This window comes from Cydia fagiglandana, chromosome 5 (assembly GCF_963556715.1).
Source record: "Cydia fagiglandana chromosome 5, ilCydFagi1.1, whole genome shotgun sequence".
Classification (NCBI taxonomy): Eukaryota; Metazoa; Arthropoda; class Insecta; order Lepidoptera; family Tortricidae; genus Cydia; species Cydia fagiglandana.
Window position 1 is genome coordinate 15,523,983 of NC_085936.1, and position 13,771 is coordinate 15,537,753.

The 13,771-nt window shown below is 40.0% G+C and overlaps 1 long non-coding RNA gene across 1 annotated transcript in view; it reads left to right on the plus strand.

Annotated features, from left to right (window-relative positions):
* Positions 1-13,771, plus strand: part of LOC134664571 (uncharacterized) — a 513,832-nt gene that overhangs the window by 339,333 nt on the left and 160,728 nt on the right. The window lies entirely within an intron of this gene.

The following is a 13,771-nucleotide window of genomic DNA, read 5'->3' on the forward strand; positions in this document are numbered from 1 at the left end:
TTAATCCACGAGCGTGGCGAGTAGTCCGAAAAGTGGAATCTTGAGCGTTGCGAGGGTTTTAGGACACAAGGCTTAAACAAACTTTTGCTACCGAGTGAATCACACAATTTTTCTCCATACCAACGAGGAAAATACTAACTGTAAAACAACAAACGAACCTATATTCTCATCATTCAAAATCATCTCTTAAAAGTCAATTCCACAACCCAAAAGATGGTTCAATTCAATACCAATATATTTTTAGTGCACTCTAGAATAATACTCTTGTAGCTATCAAAAGATAAATAATCCTAGACAATTTAGAAACATCTTGAGAGTCACCCTTCAGTGTTCAAACAAATGTAGGTATACTTATTCGTAACTGAATATTTTCATATGCAAATATGTACTTGAACACGCAAGCAAGTTTCTGTTTATTTAGTTATCTTAGAATTCAAAGTATATTCTTTCCCTTACAAAAGATACTCACGTCGTCGAGGTTTTTAACATTTCAGTTTCAACAGTCAAGAATATGTGGAATTTATTTTTATTTCAATTTAAGGGTGTAAACGGATGGAGTGCATTCCAGAAGGTGTTCACAGACAATATAAATAAATATAATGACAATCTTACCCTAAATGACCTAGTCTCACGGTAGGTAAGCTCAATAAGCCTTGACTTGCGGGGACCGGCCTACCACAAGACACTTATATGTACTTAGGAAACATCCCTAATTGAGGAACAAAAAAATATGATAAACACACAAATGCCCTTACCGGGCCCTTATCACATACGACTAGGCTAGGAAACTTTAAAAGTAAAAGTCGTATAATATACCGACAAGTCATATAAGTTGAAGTGTTTCACCAACGTGACAGGTGCGACGAATTGTAAAATCACTGTTGCTGACGTCACAGGCATCCATGGGCTACGGTTACCGCTTACCATCGGGCGGGCCGTATTCTTGTTTGCCACCATCATTATATTATTAAAAAAAAACTTTATGATATCGAAAAAAACAGACTATATTTCTCTTGCTAAGTTTATGACAATTGTCACAAGAAACACTACAATTGTCACGTAATTCCGACATATAACTCATTACCTGTCAAGAATTATCTACAATTCTTCTAAATCTTTGACAATTGTCAGAAACTTCGCAGGAAAAATATCTGTTTTTTTCCGATATAATAAAGTTTTTTTTAATTATACAACGATGGTGGCAAACAGGAATATGGTAAGTGGTAATCGTAGCCCATGGATGCCTGTGACGTCAGCAACAGTGATTTTACAATTCGTCGCACCTGTCACCGATGTGAAATTGGGGCCGATGGTGACATATGATTGTATTCTAACTATTCTAAGCCTGCATGCCTCGTAAAAAATCGGGAAATGAATTACCTACTTATCTGCTCTTTTTAAACGATTGTTGTCTTGTTAAAGCATTTATCAAGATACTTTTTTTCATAGAGAGTATACATACCTACTTTTAGCAGTTGTACAAAAATTGCGCATAGCTTTCGTGCTTCAGAAATTTCTGCCTGCCTTGCAACTTCATGAGAGAGCCAATAGTTATTGAAAGGTACTCAATACATCTTCCGAACTACAAGTTCGGAGCAAGTTACGTGGCTCTCAAGCCCTATTAATTTCACGGCCCCAGGTAAGTGTTTGTGTTGTACGTGTAATAAGTTGGACAGTGTGTGTCGTCGGGACGGAACACTATTAAAAGTTGCCCCAACTCCGCTGACGCAAGTTCGGTGTTGGTGTATCTGAACGGAACTAAGGTATATGGCTATTGTAGGTGGTTTAAATGGGATCTCACTTCGATAAGTAGGTATTAAGCGTAATTCTATGGGTTTCAAGACTGAGACAATTCTAAACACTTATTTAACCTTTCACGATTTTTACACTAGGTACTTATAATTTACGAGTATGATAACAGGAATTAATAGAGTATAATTATTCGTTTTTTAAATATGTTGACAAGTACATATTATTATTTGAAAAAACTCGAGATCATTGTCTCTTCGTGTAGAAATGTATATTAAGGGAAAATGACTTTTTTAGCAATTCCCAATATTAGCCATGTGTACAGATTTTTTGCGCTAGAACTCTTGAGCTGTACTTGTACGGCTAATACTTACTGAAATACCTATTTAGGCATACAGGATGGCTAAAAAATAAGTGCATTCCCGTTGCCAGGGAGGGTTTGGGATTATACTGCGCAACTTTTACTATGAGACCAAGCACGAAAACGTGAAAAAAAGTTGGGATCTTTCATACATTAGGTATACTGGAACATTTCCATGGGAGAGTAATTGTTTTTTCCGCGATTTCGGGGTTGGTCCCATAGTAAAAGTTGCTCAGTATAATCCCAAAACCTCCCTGGCAACGAGAATACACTTATTTTTAGCCACCGTGTATATTGGGTTCTATTCTATTCTGTAATATTTAATATTATTTATGAACTACTTACAAACATAATGATGTTCAAAACACCTCACTTCAAAGAACTGTAATTAGCTGAGTTAACCACCAAAATTAATGAATTAAAGCTTCATTAGATTATTAGTTCTCAAAGTACAACAATGCTAATTATTTATAGTTCCCCTTGTTTATTTGCCACATAATTTAATTTCGTATTTCGGATGAGAGCCTTGGAACCGCAATCAAAGTAAAACCGCTAACTGAAGTTAATTAATTTCCAAGTCTATAATCAGACAACGGGCGTATTCCGACTGTTGCTAACACCAAAACATTTGGTTTTCGCCTATGAAAAAGTCCCTATTATTACTTGGCCTCATGATCGGAAAAAAATATGCGATAAAAGGGATCAGATAATTACTGGTTTAACCTTGAATCTTATTCGAGCACAGAATCTAGCCGTTCAAATCAGAATAGTGGTTTTGGGACTTTTGGGGTTTAAAGGCTCCTCTTCACGTTGGGCCAATGCCAACGAGGGACGCATTTATGCGTTAGAGGGAGCAAGTGATATTGCTATCTCATTCTACCGCATGGCTGCGTCCCTCGTTGGCGTTGGCGTTGGCCCAACGTGAAGAGGAGCCTTAAGGCAGGCGTCTGACTCCCGGCCATAAAATGATTATCGTGCGAATTTTTGTGCTCTATACAGCACAACCGTGGTACCCACAATTTTTGACCAACACACACATATGAAAGTTAAACCACATCCGACCACACAGGGCTTTAAAATAAAAATACTACCTTAAGTTCTAAGTAGGTACTGCTCGTGCCCGTAAATACTAGTAGGTACGTGGGTCAAAATTATTTTCACCTCAGCAGCTCGAACAAGGGTACTTTGCTTCTTAAAAACAGTGAGCAAAATGCGATTTTGCTCACTGAGTGAGACAAAATGTCATTCAAGTGACCTTTATAGTCAAATGTCATTTCAACATGCGGGGTCTAATACAAGTTCGATATTCTTGGGTTCTATTATCTCTGTCCCTCTAGGTATGTTCTCACTGCTTGGGGTGAAAAATTTTGTGTACTACACGAGATCAAAGTTATTTACATCTCGTGCGCTTTTGAATCCCTTACTACGCTCAAGATTCTAAATTAGATTCACTCGCTACGCTCGTGAATCTATTATAGAATCTTTCGCTTGCACGGGACTCAAAATAAGCACTCGAAGAAATATCAAACTTTGATCTCTTGTTGTACAAATAACTATTTCATTGTATTGTTTCTGACCACTCTTGTCATGCTTCTATTTTTGTCTTTTAAGAAATAAATAAAAAAAGTTGAGTGTTATTGGATGTATTTCTTTTCTAGTTCGCTATATTAGGTATAATTTATCTCGTGAAAACCCCTTACAAAATGCTTCTCTCCGTCATATTTTTTGGGGGAAAACAAGACAACCAAAATAATTTTGACCCGTCTACGAAACAGTAGGCACTATCTAGACCCGTGTCTATGTCGCAGTCGGATCGTATAATCCGCCGTATTACATTACGGCTAGCCGTTTTCAAAAACAGAGGCGTTTAGAAATGCGGCGGTTTAACGATTAGCCGTATTGAATGTGGCTGAATGAGAATCCGCCGGAATGTATTCGGCGCCATACGTTCTTCAACACGGCTAGCCGTAATGTAATGCAGCGAGTCATTAGCCGCCGTTTTGACAGTTTTTAGTTCCCATTTTTAACACTTGTGGCGCTGTCTGACAAACGCTGGGGTGTCCATCAAATCTGGAGTTCGTCGGACTGTTTCTTTTCAAATAACATCTCCTTCGCAACTTAATTAGACGGAGCCCCGCTTCGCGGGGCTCCTATTTCTGGGCGGTTTGCCCTTCGGGCATCTGAAGCTACCTAACGAACCTAACCTACCTACCTATTTATTAAGTGAGACATCCGTGAAAACATTACACTTGGGAAAAAAGCGTAGGTAGGTAAGTAGGTTAGGTTCGTTAGGTAGCTTCAGATGCCCGAAGGGCAAACCGCCCAGAAATAGGAGCCCCGCGAGTCTATTTAAGTTGTGAAGGAATTTTTTTGTAAAAGAAACACATGTAGTGCGGTGGGACCATGGTAAAAATAAATTAAATTGCAAACATTGTCAAACTCCGGTTACGTAGGCGACCGAAAGAATTGGTCACTCTACAATCTAAAATAGTAGTACGATGCGGCTAAACGTAGGCCGCCTTATTGAATAACGTATCGCAATGACAATCCGGCTAATCGTCGAACCGCCACATTTCAAAACGCCCCTGTTTTTGAAAACGGCTAGCCGTAATGTAATACGGCGGATTATACGATCTGACTACGACATCTACACAGATCTGCTCTACTCTACCTAGGGTTGCCAGATGGTCGGGATTTGGCGGGATTCTCCAGATTTTTAGCACGTGTTCCCGATTCCCGATGAAGTGAAAATTGTCCCGAAAAACAGCTTCACGTTATAAAACAATAATTTCATGTTCCGAACTGTCGTCGAGCGAGCGGGCGACCGGCGTCGAACGCGTAGCTAACGTAGTGCCAATAAATGTTTTTAATACGATTACTTTTTTTTTTCTGGCATACTCCCTGCAATTTTGCACAGGGTGAATTTGCCAATGTCGGTGTTGACTTTCACACGTGAGGATAATACAATACTTACAATTACTTACTTATAATTACTTTAATTTGAAAGTATTTTTTTCCCCGACTCAAGTCCCAAAATCCCGAAAAATTGATATTTTTTCCCGATAATAGCGCCTTTCGACCTGGCAACCCTAACTCTACCGTAGACTTGAAGTAATTAAAACTTGCTAAGAGCCCGCGTTGCCCGCAGTAAACCATTTACTCGCGAGAGCGGCTATTTTGATAGTCTCCGAGTTTCGCTTTAAGTTAGTAGGTAGACGGCGGACTGATAAAAAGAACGGGAAGAATAAATGGACTATGTAAAATAGACCGCTACAAGTTACATAATTATACAACATTTTGAGATAAAATGGAGTCAGTGTTCCAGACCATTCCAGACTCGGCAACTGATTTGGTCCGCAGTTTTCAGTAAGTACAAAAGTACATGGCTAAGATTTTAATGATATGTTGTCTATGCACTATTATATAATCTGTGTCTATGGCGTCTTTTGTCGTTTTTAGTTTTAGAGTTAGGCCAAGATAAGTCTGCAACGATTTTGACACACATTTATACTGCTGATTGTTGGCTTTCGGTCGTTTTTTTTCGGGAAAATACCTGAAAGAGGTAGGTCTTCAAGTAAGAAGTTTGTATGATTTTAAATGAGCAGTAGGTTGGGTCACCGCGCCAACCAAGTAAGTAAGTAAGTAGGTATGATTTGTCAGTTTAGTGAGGTGGAAATTGGTAATGATAAACTGTTTCTCTTTATGCTTCAGATTTTATTTAGTGTCAAAAGTATGTCTAAACAAAACAACACACTTTCAAATCTTACGGATTGTATATTCGAATTCTCCTTGTTTTAGTCGTAACCAATTGCCTGACAATTTCATGACGAAGTTGTACAACATCCTTAGATATAAATTTGTAGATTCCTTCGCTGAATTCCTTGTTCGTAATCCTACATCGGCACCGGTTATTGTTCCTGTTATCGGTGCGAGAAAATTGAATCTGCCCGCGAACCGCGATTGCATGCGGCTGGGATCCAACCCAAAAACAAACATTCCGTTTTCCAATTCTGTTTTAGATTTGCACACTACAGCCGAAAGCGGTTGTACGCTTTGTAACACATTGGAAACAAGTGAAGGCTCAGCGATCATTGAGTGCGCAGGGAGAGAGTTAAGGACAGAACTCGTCCGAGGTTTTAGGGAGTTTTAGTTCGATTAACTCTTTTTACTTGACTGACATTGAACTTTGAAGGAAGGTAATATTGGTATGTAAGTAAAATTTCATTGGTACGCTCGGCCGACTTAGACTTAGAGGTCTCCCGTACTCGCTATGTGTTGTGTATGTTTTGTTTATCTGAGGAGATGGTGAGGACACTTGGCGAGAAAGGACGATAAAAGATGGACTAGGCAGGGTTACTGAATGCCGGCTACCACGTAGTTTAGGTATGTGCGTTACGTGTTCCACTGTATAGAGTGTATAGTACATAATAATTAGGTATTATCATCAAAACCTCTAAGCCGAGTTTTGTTTAAATATTTCGATCTATTTCTTTTTGCGATGTTATGATTTAAGATACCTACACGTTGTCCTACTACAAAAGAAGTATTTTTACTAAAAGCCATAATCGGTTTAAAGTTTTCCAAACGTTTTGCTTGCTTAAGGCCACAGAGGCAGACAATATACCTACGCGCGGCGAATGTAAAGGGACTGAATAAAGAAACTTGATCAAGTTAATTAGTAAGAACGTTTGTGGAGCACTAATTGGGTATTTTTTGTGGCTTGGTCTTTGAGAAGACTGAAAAAGTTAAAGTAGATGGGCTCATTAGGGCAGAGGTATTAGGACTGCTCTACTGGGGCGTAGCAAAAAAAAACAATTTTGATCACTGACGGCAAAAGTTGTAGGCTTTGTCTTGCGTAAAGATAGAGCGCATAATTGTTTTCCATCGTATTTTTTCGGATATCTTCGTATTAATCATGCTACTTCAGTCAACCTCAGTACTTGAAGTACCGAAATTAATGGATAGTTTCGATAAAATAATTACAAGTTTCCAAAATATTTTCATGTAGAAAATATGACATTTGGAAATTTTTTGCACTACATTTTAGGAGATATTGTTTTAGGTAATACTTCTTACTTATTTACTGCTGTGGCGCAACGACCCGAAGTGGGTCTTGGCCTCCGACGCCAAGACCGCCTAGCTACTCTGTCGAAAGCCGATTCTGTCTTGTCAACGGCGCCAAGTTCGCTAAGGTTTTAGGTAATATCCTCTAGCCGCCCATACGTCAAACCTTGCTAAGCAAAATCAAATTTTATTTTGTCAACACAAAGTTCAAATTAGAATGGAACAGGAGAGGAGACCTTTTTATAGGTCTCTGGGCAGCTAGAGGTTATTGTTTTAGGTAAGACTAGATATACGATATTCCAGTAATTTTTGGCTGACGTTACACTAGGTTTGCGTTTTTTATGTAGCTCAAAATGGCTATGAAAGACAAGTTCACGCATGCAAGTCTACCAATAAATATACAAACCCTTTTTAGTTTTTAACTTTTTGCCTTTACTAGCTGTCAAAAACAACGTGGGTGGGCTTCAGGTACGAGTATCTATATCGAATGTTGTTCTCAATTTGAACACGGGATTTTTTCTTTTTCCCATGCCATATTTTGCTGGAGCCTGAACGTCCTTTGAGACTTCGTATCCTTAAATTTCCGATGAAAACAAAGAATCCGTGAATATAGGTTCGCGAGAGCGGCGAATGGAAATTTACATCCTAATTTCCCATGTGGTTTTATATATATTCGAGTCTCTATTTGTCAGCGATATCAAAATCGAACGCGAGATCTAAGTGGAATGGCGAATGGTGTCGTTGCATGCATGCGCGTGAAAGTTTAATAAATTATTCATTAGTGATTATTGAATCGATGAAAATCGTTTATCCTTATCAGTAATTCTGGCATTTATATTTGTTAGAAATAGATAAATATTATCAGAGGTTTATGAGAGGTTGCTTTATGAATAAGGGCATAAATCTACACAAAATACTTAGAAAGTTATAAACAGTCGGCAAAATATAAATAGAATTTTATAGAAAAAGATAGGACAAGCACAAAATTGTCTGCTGCAAGAAAAGTGTGTTGTTTTATATTTTATGCCTTATTCTATGAACTATGAAATAGACAAGGTCGATTTTTTTTACTTAGGCGTCAATAATTTATAGGTATGTATGAGATATAATGGCGGTTGACTGTACAGACATTACAGACTGACACTAGTACATGTAGGTAGTATTTAGGTTTCATGGATGGAGTAGGATATTCGATACGATGTATTTGCCACCTGTACGACTGTTGCAGGATATTGACGATGCCGTCTTGTACTGAATATTCAAATTCTACTATATACAAAGTAAAATAGCAAAACCCATACCCGCCCGGCGCGGCCTCGGTTGTGCTCGGAGTTAAACATATTGCTACGCCTCGTACCTCCTATTACTCGGTAAAAGAGACCTATTATTATTTAAGACTTTGAATAACTTTAGTCACAACTGTTGTCGCACTTTGCTACGCTAAATGAAAGATTGGTAAGTGAAATAGTACAGTCGCCATCAGATATATCGGAGCGGCCAAGGTGATCACAAATATCTGAACACGCCTCTATTGTCAAGGCGTTAAGCCCCCTCCAGACTATGCGCGTGAATCGCGTGTGGAGTCGATTTCGCTGTCTGCGAAAATCGACGCCACACTCGCGTTCGCGGCTTCGCGCCGCGATTCGCGCACGAGTGTGGAGGAGGCTTTAGAGTGCGCGTTCAGATATCGTGAACACCTTGGCCGCTCAGATATATCTGTTGGCGACTGTACCTTCAGTCAAGTTTTTAGTGTTTAAGTCAACTTTAGACTGACTTTGTAACACCCAAGCTGTACTTTGCTGAAATGTGAAGATAAATCTATGCTAATTTTAAAAAAACTTTGTGCCTAATCCAAGGGCCCTTTCACTGAATTTTAATCAATTGTCTAACTTTTTTCTTGTTTTTATTATAAAGACTAAAGTTTATAAATTAGGCGGGCGAAGGGTAAGTTACTTAGGTATTAGGTAAATGTCAATATCTATTTTTCAATTTTATTATTTTAGGTAATGGTTGAAAATCTACTTTGCAATGTTTTATATACTTATTCCGATAAGTAATAGTTACTTGTTTTTCTATGGTACTAGGCTACTAGGTAATATTAAAGGTTTTACGAGTAGTATCTTTAGGCAAATGTGTAAGATATATTTATAAGTAGGTATAATTATGTGATTATTTTTATGTTACACAATCTATACTCAAAGAAACATAAAAAGTAGGCAGCCGGCAGGTTATATGTATATCTACTAATCTAACTTACTAATATTGATCTGATCTGGTCATTGCAATACACGTATACACGTTTAAGGCCTGTGCACACCGGCTGCGTGTGCGTGACGTGCAGTACGTGTTGTAGTATACAGATCCTTATGAGAGATGGCACACCGCTTGCGGGACGTGTGCGTGTGCGGCTCCAACGTTGTAGCGCACGCACACGCGCACGTCACGCACACGCAAGCCGGTGTGGCTCGGCCTTTAATAGGTGTCTAATCCGAAAGGCGTCTGTTAAAAGTTATATAGAACACTAGCTTGTTTTCAAGAGATACCGTCTCCAGCATTCATCATTTCACGTTTTATGCGACAGTTAGGTAGAAAAAAAGAGCAGCAGAATGCGACATTGTCCTCAATTTCGGCATCGATTGCACCTAGTAACGGTCAAACAATTCCTTTCTCTCTAGCACCTTCATGTAAATGATAACGGGAGCGTCTGCAGCGGATGCAATTACCCGCGCCGGACAGCGCGCCGTCAAAGTGGAGGAACACGGCAATTTGCGACCGGCGGGTACGAGCGCCATCATCGATGCTGGATTTGATCCGGTCTATGTGCTCTATAGTCACAGAATAAATAATAGTACTAGGTGCAGAAGGTTTACTCTCTAACAAAACGCGTCTATTACTACAGATATGACAGCCGGCAGGTTATATTCATATCTACTAATCTAACCTACTAATATTGACCTGATCTGGTCATTGCAATACACCTTTAATAGGTGTCTAATCCGAAAGTATTCTGTTAGAAGTTATAATGCTTGCTTGTTTTTGAAAGAGACAGCCTCCATTTCATGTTAAGGTAGAAATAATCTTTAAGAAAAAAAAACCGACTTCTATGGGGCCCGGTGAAAGATTATGGTAGATGGTGCACTATGTAGAAAAGGAGGTAAAACCAGTACCTACTTTCTAGTAGCATTTCGTTTCCGTAAGGATCGTAGTTATCTAGCCTAACCTAACCCACTTCTCTGATAGCAGTTCGGTTCTGTGAGGATCGCAGTTCGAACCTAATCAAACCCACTTTTCTAGTAGCATTTCGTTTCTGTAAGACTCGCAGTTCTAACCAAACCTAACCCACTTTTGTTCGGTTCTGTGAGGATCGCAGTTCAAACCTAACCTAACCCACTTAACGGCGCATGCGGTGCGGTGTACGGGAGTTTGAGCGGGAGGGGTTTGGCATCATCATACCCACATTTTATGGTAGGTAATCATAGTGGTTTATTTAGTTTAGGTATCATAGGTTTAGAGGTTTTCCGGGTCAAGGTCCGGGTCTCTGAGTCAGAGTCCGGGTCCGAGTCCCGGTCCAAGTCCGGGTCCGGGTCCGAGTCCGGGTCCGAGTCCGGGTCCGAGTCCGGGTCCGAGTCCGGGTCCGAGTCCGGGTCCGAGTCCGGGTCCGAGTCCGAGTCCGAGTCCGGGTCCGAACCGGATCCGGGTATGAGTCCGGGTCCCAGTCCAAGTCAAAATCGAAATTCGAAATCACCAAACATGTACTATGCGTCGTTGAAGAGTTCTGTTCTGATCATCATCAGCAGTTCCACTTCATCAAATGCGACAGTTTTTAATGTAAATGCTTGATTTTATGATGAAAATACAAAAAATTCTATACGTATGCCTTTAAGATTTGAGGAGTTCCCTCGATTCCTTATGGATCCCATCATCAGAACTCGAGCTTGACAGAAATGTGGCTTAAAAACTAAACTTGCTTAACAAACATAACGAAGAGGACAAATCGCCAAACGTGAACTATGCGTCGTTGAAGAGTTCCGTTCTGATCATCATCAGCAGTTCCACTTCATCAAATGTCACGTTTTTGAATGTATATGCTTGATTTGTTGATAAAAACACAAAAATCACCATATGTATGCCTTTAAGATTTGAGGAGTTCCGTCGATTCCTCATGGATCCCATCATCAGAACTGGATTTTGACAAAAACGGGACCAATCTGTATGCATATACATACAATCAAAAAAATATTTTTCAAAATCGGTCCAGTAATGACGGAGATATGGAGTAACAAACATAAAAAATAAAAAAAAAAATAAAAAAAATAAAATAAAAAAAAAACATACAACCGAATTGATAACCTCCTCCTTTGGGATTTGGAAGTCGGTTAAAAAGAGCAGCAAAATGCGAAATTGTCCTCAATTTCGGCACCGGTTGCACCTCAAACAATTCCTTTCTCTCTAGCACCTTCATGTAAATGATAACGGGAGCGTCTGCAGCGGATGCAATTACCCGCGCCGGACAGCGCGCCGTCAAAGTGGAGGAACACGGCAATTTGCGACCGGCGGGTACGAGCGCCATCATCGATGCTGGATTTGATCCGGTCTATGTGCTCTATAGTCACAGAATAAATAATAGTACTAGGTGCAGAAGGTTCACTCTCTAACATAGTCTAATGAAACATGGTCTTCTCTTCCCAGAGTGCCACAAGCCTACGTCACAATAACATGGCCGCTATATATAGCGCTATCGCATATTATCATATAGCGCTGTCGCATGATGTCGTAGGCTTGTCAGTCAGGTGACCTAGAAAAGACGGGAAGCGGAGTATAAGTATTATTATACCATGCTCTCTAACAAAACGCGTCTATTATGACAGATATGACCGCAAGGTGGCGCAAGCGCGATCAGGCGTCCGTTCCGTATAGCGGTGCGCGGCAACTGCTACGGCCACTCACCAAAATCGGTGTGGGCCGCATGTCATGCAGCGACGCGACGAAATCGCGAAGTGAGGCACGCCTGGCGGTCTAGCATTCATTGCGTTAGAATCCATACTTGAAGACGCGCTAGATGTATATGGAGCCGAGCGCGAGAGCGCAACTCATGCCAGCAGGTCTGCTATAGTCTTGATCATTTTGACTTATCGAAATTATGGTAAAACAATTCTGTGGACATCTATTTGGGTTATCATATACCTTTTTCACTCTACACTTTTTTTTTAAGCTTTCCACGTGGAAGTGGTCTAATGCCTTATTTTTAAGAACAGGCGACGCTATGTTTTTAGGTAAGATGGGTAGAAAATACACCGTCTGTTCGATTTGACTTTGTCTTACTATTTTACCTAGACAGTAAAATGAGCAAACATAAGTTTGTTTAAAAATTCAAGCTTAATACGCTCATCCATTCTCAAAAACGACGACGATATATTTTCAGCAAGCAAGCGTTTCGATCAACCTTAATGTCCAATCGCTTAAGCGGGCAAGAGCTGTATTTTCCAAATTGAAAATTTAAAAAACATGATCGCAAAGAGAATTCACAAGCAAAGCCGAGAGCGAAGGCTATCGTCCACAAGCTACGTGTGCCAATATTGGCCGTTTCTCTGGGATCACACTCTATACACACTGTACTGGCGATTGGAAAGTAGAACAAGGACTTCGTCATAAATTTGGTTGTGCCAATCATGTTTTTCACAACGCCGAGGTGAAGTAGATATATAGCGGCAGGTATTTAAGATATTATGTCACTCATTACGGTACTTAGAATACATAGTGAGATTAGTAAGTCCGATAGCAAGAATTGATGAAAAAATGCAATTTGAAATGAGTAGGTAATAAAATCAAATGACAAACGGCCCGTTCTAACTTTAAGATACGTCAGTTAATACGAGTAGATATAGAAACGATATGGATTAGATGTCAGTGTCAAATATGACGTTTCTTGAAACAAAAACGTCACTTTTGACACTGACACATCTAATCCATATCGTTTCTAGATCTATTAATTGACGTATCTTAAAGTTCGAATCAGGCAGAAAAACAAAAGCCGGCTGGATATTCAATTATCAGGGTGAGATAATTTTAGACGGATTATACATTTCTCTTATTTTATCACTGCCAGGATACGAGTACCTACACTGTGTTCACCGAAGCATTTAGTTGTGGCCGCTTACTATCAGGCGGGTTATGCGATTGTTTCACACCTGCGTACTTAGTATACCGACTACCCTTAATCATATCAAAGTAGCTATTTTTTTGAGCAGAACCAACACTATAGTTGGCAGCCCTAAAGGACCATGAGCGCCAAAGCCTGGGTTACATAAATTCAATTCGGGCACCTCAGAGTGGCGCAAATTGGCGCGACCAGCGCGGGCGCTCTTTGACGGCGACCGCGTGACGCGATCGGGACCGGCGCAAATGCATCGTGGTCTCGGGATTTGACGGGATATCTATCCCATTAATTTTAGACTCTGTGACACAGTTGGATAGGGATATGTAAGCTGCGACAAATAGGATATATGTTACAGTAGTACGGGTTCTTAGTTGGCAATTTACAAGTCATACCCGGAAGAAAGCATGCTACAAAACAATAAAATCGTCAATCGTTAGCAT